This window comes from Lactuca serriola, chromosome 1 (assembly GCF_051521515.1).
Source record: "Lactuca serriola cultivar US96UC23 chromosome 1, Lser_US96UC23_V15, whole genome shotgun sequence".
Taxonomy (NCBI): domain Eukaryota; kingdom Viridiplantae; phylum Streptophyta; class Magnoliopsida; order Asterales; family Asteraceae; genus Lactuca; species Lactuca serriola.
In genome coordinates, this window is record NC_136408.1 from 61,488,611 (window position 1) to 61,495,815 (window position 7,205).

Sequence of the window (7,205 nt, forward strand, 5' to 3'; positions counted from 1 at the left end):
TGATCAAACTAATTTGACTTTCAGGTTTGACTTGTAAGAACATGCGCTCAAATCACCCCGATTTCATACGTTCGTATGTAAGACTTTCGCCCTTGTTCACCCTGATGGAGTTACGATTTGGATTTCATTCATTCACACGTTAGGACTTTCACAGCGAATTTGACTTTTCAATTTTGACCAACAGTTCGTCCTTAACTCATTCAATCAAGATTCAATCCCAATTTTGACTTTTGCATTGACCACCAAGAACAACCTTAAATCAATTCAGTTAGATTCCAAACCCGATTGTAAAACCCTTCATCTGAACATAATACTTGACAAACACAAAGTCATTCTCTTCAAATCAATTTCAGATCAAAGGCCTCTTTCAATTTAAATACATCTTCATATCCATCGGTTCATCGCACTGCATAATTTGTATTCTTGATTCGCAACATATCTTGGTAACTCAAAAAAAACTTAAATCATTGAGTCTCCAATTCGTCTTTAACTTCATAGAATTGATATAATCAATAAACAAAATTGTCATACGATGAATGAGCATATTGATTCAGTACGAACACAAAATCAAGTAATAAGATCAAAATCGATTTTGATTACAGTATCGTTAAAAAAAATGACTCAAGAATAGAAGAACTAACGATTTCAAGATGTAACAAATACAGATTATAGATGACACGATTTCAAGGAACGCTAAATAGATGAACAAAAATCAATATTGGTCGACTCAAAAACATACGAACAATGGACGAAAAAATGGGCTAAAGGTAATGGATCATGAATAGTAAAAGACCAAATATTTGGACCAGATCAGAACAATAGAATCGATATAGATATTGGAATGAATTGATGAACATATCTAATCATAAAATAAGAACATAAACACATATGGGATCAAAGAAAATACCAGATGAACAGTAACAGAACACATAATTTTCAAGGAACCGTTGCTTGAACAGAAAGCTTGATTCCAAGTCGCCAAAACACTAATAATCTTTAATAACTTGTGCAGAAAATCACCAAATCAAGAACCGATACTTCAAAAATCAATAGATCTTCAAAGAACCGCTCTGATACCACTTGTTGGGATTAAAACCTAATTGAGATTTGATGAACAAGATACGGAAAATAAGAAAAATCACAAATATGAAGATTAGGTCGAATGATCACTCGATTTATTGAAAACATGAGGAATAAATTACTCTTTCAGCATAGAATAAAGAATCTAACACTACATAAGAAACCTCACGTGGCGGCTACATTTTTCCTCACTCTCTTAACCCTAATAATGAATAATACATGACTATTTATTAGGGAAAGACAAGTCTTGGGCTTTTAACCTACACTTCATCAAAGGTGCCCATTGCCATCATCCATGGAGTGCTTTGAAACCCTACACAATTGAAGCCATATATAATCAAAACATAGTTAGGATACGTATCTCTTGAGTAGGGTATAGTTCTTGACCTATGGAAACTTGAACACCTCAAGTGTGATGCCTATAATGGTTCACAAACACCAATATGCAAAGGAGGTTCTAAGAGAATAAGTTACTTGACTCTTTTGAAGGTGCAACTGATTTTGGTGCATGGAGGGGGATATTTATAGTTGTGGCAAGTGTTAGGGTTACACATTGTAAACCCAAATGATCCATGACTTGCCACATTCCTATGATCCATGAGTTTAACCACCATGGACTATCCATGGGTTATATTATTGGTTTAGCCCACTTAGATAATCATGGATCACGTAGCCTATACTATAAGTATTATTGATTTGCATAATCGATCCCTCCGTATTTAATTAGTCTGATTTGACCACAAAATTAATTCCAAACTAATTCTTTGACAATACTAGTTAAATAACCATAGTAATATATTATACTTATAATATATTAATAAATCGTAAATAACCTTATTCTCATAAAACTGTCCTATCAAATTGCACTGGTGAAGGCAACCCAAAAGGACCATGATACTATCGGGTCAAGTACATACCAATAATAATTATGGGCTTAGACACCAAATCCAACACTATCCTCTATCAAATGTGTAACCATAAGTAACCAGATGTATGATAGCCACCCAAACAGATGATCCTACTCTAGAGCCACAACCAAACAAGGACCATGCAAGAAAGCCTAAATCAGGAGTTCTCAAGCTATCCAACAAGACTACAAACAACCCATAGGTAACTCCATTAGATGATAACCATTAATATATATTCATGTAATATGTGTGTGTATGTGTGTATATATATATATATATATATATATATATATATATATATATATTGTAATAAATCGGGTAATCGATGAGATTTCTTTTAATCTCTTTCAAAATATTAATTACCAAGCATAAAATATAATTTATATTCATGTAATACACAGATACACACACACACACACACACACACACACATATATATATATATATATATATATATATATATATATATATATATATATATATAAACTTAAGAGAAACATATAAACAATCAGAGAGAAATATAATGTATATTCTTGTAATATATATATATATATATATATATATATATATATATATATTCATAATTTGTTACCTAATAATCAGATAATATATGTGCATTCTTTGAATATGTTTAAACACATTAATTACCAAGCTTAAAATATAATATATATATATATATATATATATATATATATATATATATATATATATATATATATATATATATAATCGGATAATCAATGAGATTTCTTTTGATATCTTTCAAAATATTAATTACCAAGCATAAAATATAATTTATATTCATGTAACACACACACACACATATATATATATATATATATATATATATATATATATATATATATATATATATGTATATATGTATATATATATGTATATTACCTGATAATCGGATAATGTATGGGCATTCTTTGAATATGTTTAAACACATTAATTACCAATTAATTACCAAGCTTAAAATAATATATATATATATATATATATATATATATATATATATATATATATATATATATTGTAATAAATCGGATAATCAATGATATTTCTTTTGATATCTTTCAAAATATTAATTACCAAGCATAAAATATAATTTATATTCATGTAATACACACACATACACACACACACACACACACACACATATATATATATATATATATATATATATATATATATATATATATATGTTAACATATTCATAATTTCTTACATGATAATCGGATAATTTACGGGCATTCTTTGAATATGTTTAAACACATTAATTACCTATTATATACCAAGCTTCAAATATAATATAATATATATATATATATATATATATATATATATATATATATCAAAATATCCATAATTAATTTGTTACACAATCAGATAATTAATTAGCTTTCTTTTAATATGCTTCAATACATTAATTATCAAGCTATATATATATATATATATATATATATATATATATATATATATATATATATAGGAACTATAATGTATGATTTTTATTTATTTTACCTAAAAATTACTGAGAGAGGGGATAAGATAAGAAAAAAAAAAGTATAGATAGTTGTGCCCATAAATTTATTGTTATAAAATTCTAGAAGGCCTTAGAATTATAATTAATTACCAGTGTTGACCTATATAAACCTCCACAACTCCAAACTCTAATCCCATCAACATTCAGAAACCATATCTTCTCTTTAGACACACACTCACTATATCCTAGAGATGGGTTCGAACACCAACACTCCTATAGCTCTCTTTCTTGCATTTAACCTTCTTTTCTTTGCACTTGCTAGTGGTTGCACCACCTGCCCTGGCGCTACCCTAAAACCAGATCAATCTGGAGCAACCTGTCCAATAGATATCCTTAAACTAGGTGTGTGCGCTAATGTTCTTAGTAGTCTAATTGGTATTATCATTGGGCACCCACCAGTTAAGCCATGTTGTAGCCTGATCGAAGGCCTTGTTGATCTTGAGGCTGCTGTTTGCGTTTGTACTGCTATCAAGGATAATATTCTTGGGGTCATTCTAAATGTGTCACTCTCTCTCACTTTGCTTCTCAATGTTTGTAGCAAGAATGTTCCGAAGGATTTCCAATGTGCTTAAATAATCAATTATTGAGTGTGAGAGAGACTAGGTGTGAATGTTTATTGTTTGATCTTTATTTGGGAGAAAAGAATTTAATTTCTATATAATGATGGTTTGAATTATTATTTTTGATATAAAAGGAAACTTAAAATGATTTTTTTTGTTTTATATTAGTTTTGTGTAAAATTAAATGGACGAGCTTACTCAAAAATCTTAAATATTGTTTGTAAGTTGAATTTTAAATATTATGTAACATGTAAATTAGAAAAATATTATGTAAATACTCAAAGATGCATAAAATTCCAACCAAAATAATATTTTTCTAGTAATTTATAATGAAGCTAAAAACTTAATTTTCAAATAAGTCATACTCCATCAACAATTCAGTTAAAAACCAAGAGTTGAAATTTATGTCACTGGAAAAATACAATGGAAAAAAAAAACAAAATTATAGATCAAACTTGAAGACATAAAAAACTCTACACCAAAGTAACACTGAAATTTCCATGTTAATCTGCTTCAAGATCTATGTGGAAAGTTCAGTATGAAACATTATTATTATTTTGGGTTTTTTATACCCATTATGTGGAATTTTGCACTTCCACCACTATAACAACTCTCAGAGCTCGGTCTCAACCAACAATCGAATTCTCGGCGAATAACTAAAGTAATAATCTAAATATTTAATTTTCGTAAAAATATGACTTCATATGGATGAGTTACCCAAACTGCAATAAAGCCAAAAATTAGGCACACAAAAAGTTGTATTATATTATATAAATTATAATATATTCCGATTGTAGACATTAATGTGATTCCTAAAATATAATTTCTGAAAAAATTTGACTTCATATGGAGGAGTTATGATTTTCTAAAGTTATAAAGTTCTACCGTGTACAAGGTTGTGTGCCGTAAAATAATCTCTCCAGAGATTTGTTGAGTTTTAGCCTAATCACCAAAAGGGAGATTTGTAGTAGTCCTCAGTATAAGAATAACAAGATGAAGATCGTCAAAAACAGAGCCCGCATGAGAGAGTTATGATTTTTGTAAAATCATTTTGAATATCCCATATATACAAATAATGGGCTAAAAATAAGTTCGGAATCAGCTAAAACAACCAAAAAGAAATTTATAGTACTCGTCGAGATGGTCGTGTGGATATGTAGAACGTTAGAAACGGATATCGTATGCTGAAGATACAGATTTTATAAAATCAATATTTTCGGGCGCGTTGTTGAATCATAAAAGTGGCCCTCTTAAACTTGACATACCGCAGCCCCTTGATCATCTGCAGTCATGCCACTTCATGAACCGCATCCGAAGCCATCATCAGTAGTTTACTATCTAGTTTTCTTAGTTTAGCTTTTTATCTGCTTTTCTTAGATTACTCTCTTTTATCCAGTATGCCTTGCATGGCTACATTTATATAGATGAACAAGTGTAACCTTTGAGTCTCTCAATATATAGAACTCAATCTTTCTTAACTGAATACACATCTGATAACACTTAGTATTTTAAAATGCATATCTTGTGTTATTACTCCCATCTCTTTCTTACTCTCCAAACTCACCATATCATAAATATCATCTCTCTTTAGAGCAATTCATTCTTGACTTAATCACTAAGTTTTATCTCATTTACTAACTTGGTGTGAATGCATTCCTTGTTATGAATTAACTTATGTGTAGACTTGATATAACACCCGTTGTCATTTATATTTCCTTACATTTCCGCACCTAACCCTCTTATTATTTAACTCTAACTTATTATTGTTGAGCTTTTATGATCCTTTGAGACTAACTATTCTACAGCTATACTTGTTCTAACGTTTGTTTAAGTGTGTCTCAAGTTTTTCTCTCAACAATTGGTATCAGAGCCAAAGTGGTTGCCTTTTGAAGCAAAACTCTAATTTTCAAAAGGCCATCAATATCACCGAAGCTCATTTCTTAAAAAAAACAAAAAAACAACAAAAGTTCTTTTTCAAAACAAGGAAATATGGCACATGCATTATCTCTCAATGTATCAAACAGTGTTGGTGGTTCTAATAGAGCACCAATACTTGTAGCAAATAAATATCATCACTGGTCTCAAAGAATGGAAAGATATTTAAGGAGACTTGGAAGAGACATATGGAGATCTGTAAAAGAAGTGCATCATGTTCCTATTCATACTCCAGTACAAACCGACGGAGTCACATCCAGACTAGGAGGAGGTCAACCAGCGTTGAATCGTCCCACCAAGGACGATCTTAACATAATGGAAAATGACGCTATTGTTGTTTATGAGATTTGTTGTGGAGTCGCGCCTGAGAACTTCGACATAATCATAAATTGAAAATCTGCAAAGGATATCTGGGATGTTCTAAAAAATCTGTATGAAGGAACTGAACAAGCTCAAGACAAAAAGCTTACTACCACACTCAATGAGTTTAACAACTTTAAAGCTTATGTGGGTGAAACTTTGGAGGACTCCTTTAAAAGGTTTTATCTGATAGTCATAAAGCTATCCAATGCTGGCACAACCCGAAGCAACCATGAAACGAATCTTCAGTTCCTAAATGGTTTAGGAAGACACTAGACAACTGCCAAAATGATTGTCCAAGGGGATAGAAAAATCCACTCTCTTTCTTTCTATAAGCTCTACGGTGAACTGCAAGCTCAAGAACCTATGGTACTCAAAAAATGTGCAGACTTCGGTGGTCACTCGCTCTCATGGCTCAATCTCTTCACTCTCAATCATACCCCACTACGTATGACAACCATCAACAGTCATACGAAGTAGACTCAGAATATGACGACGAAGAAGAATTTTCAGAATGCAATTGCTCTCGTCAGCCAACAATTCAATCGGTTACCACCTTCATTCCAAAAGAACTAACAATACAACAAACTACCTTTCAACCACAATCCTAACTCTCAAAACAATCACTCCCGTTTCACTAAAAAACCTTACCAACCACCGCAGTCTCAAAATAATCAACCCAAGGAAGTACCGCAGTCCATCCAAACTACGGACTCCGATACTGCTTCAGAAAATAAAAGTGATGTTGAGATTTATCACAACTGCAACAAAGAGAATCATTTTGCCAAAGACTGCAAGGAAAATGTAGTTAAA

At 30.9% G+C, this 7,205-nt stretch overlaps 1 pseudogene; it reads left to right on the forward strand.

Moving 5' to 3' along the window:
• The first annotated feature begins 3,728 nt into the window (after nucleotides 1-3,728).
• On the forward strand, nucleotides 3,729-4,109 carry LOC145068858 (putative lipid-binding protein AIR1 pseudogene; annotated as a pseudogene).
• Nucleotides 4,110-7,205: the final 3,096 nt, after the last annotated feature.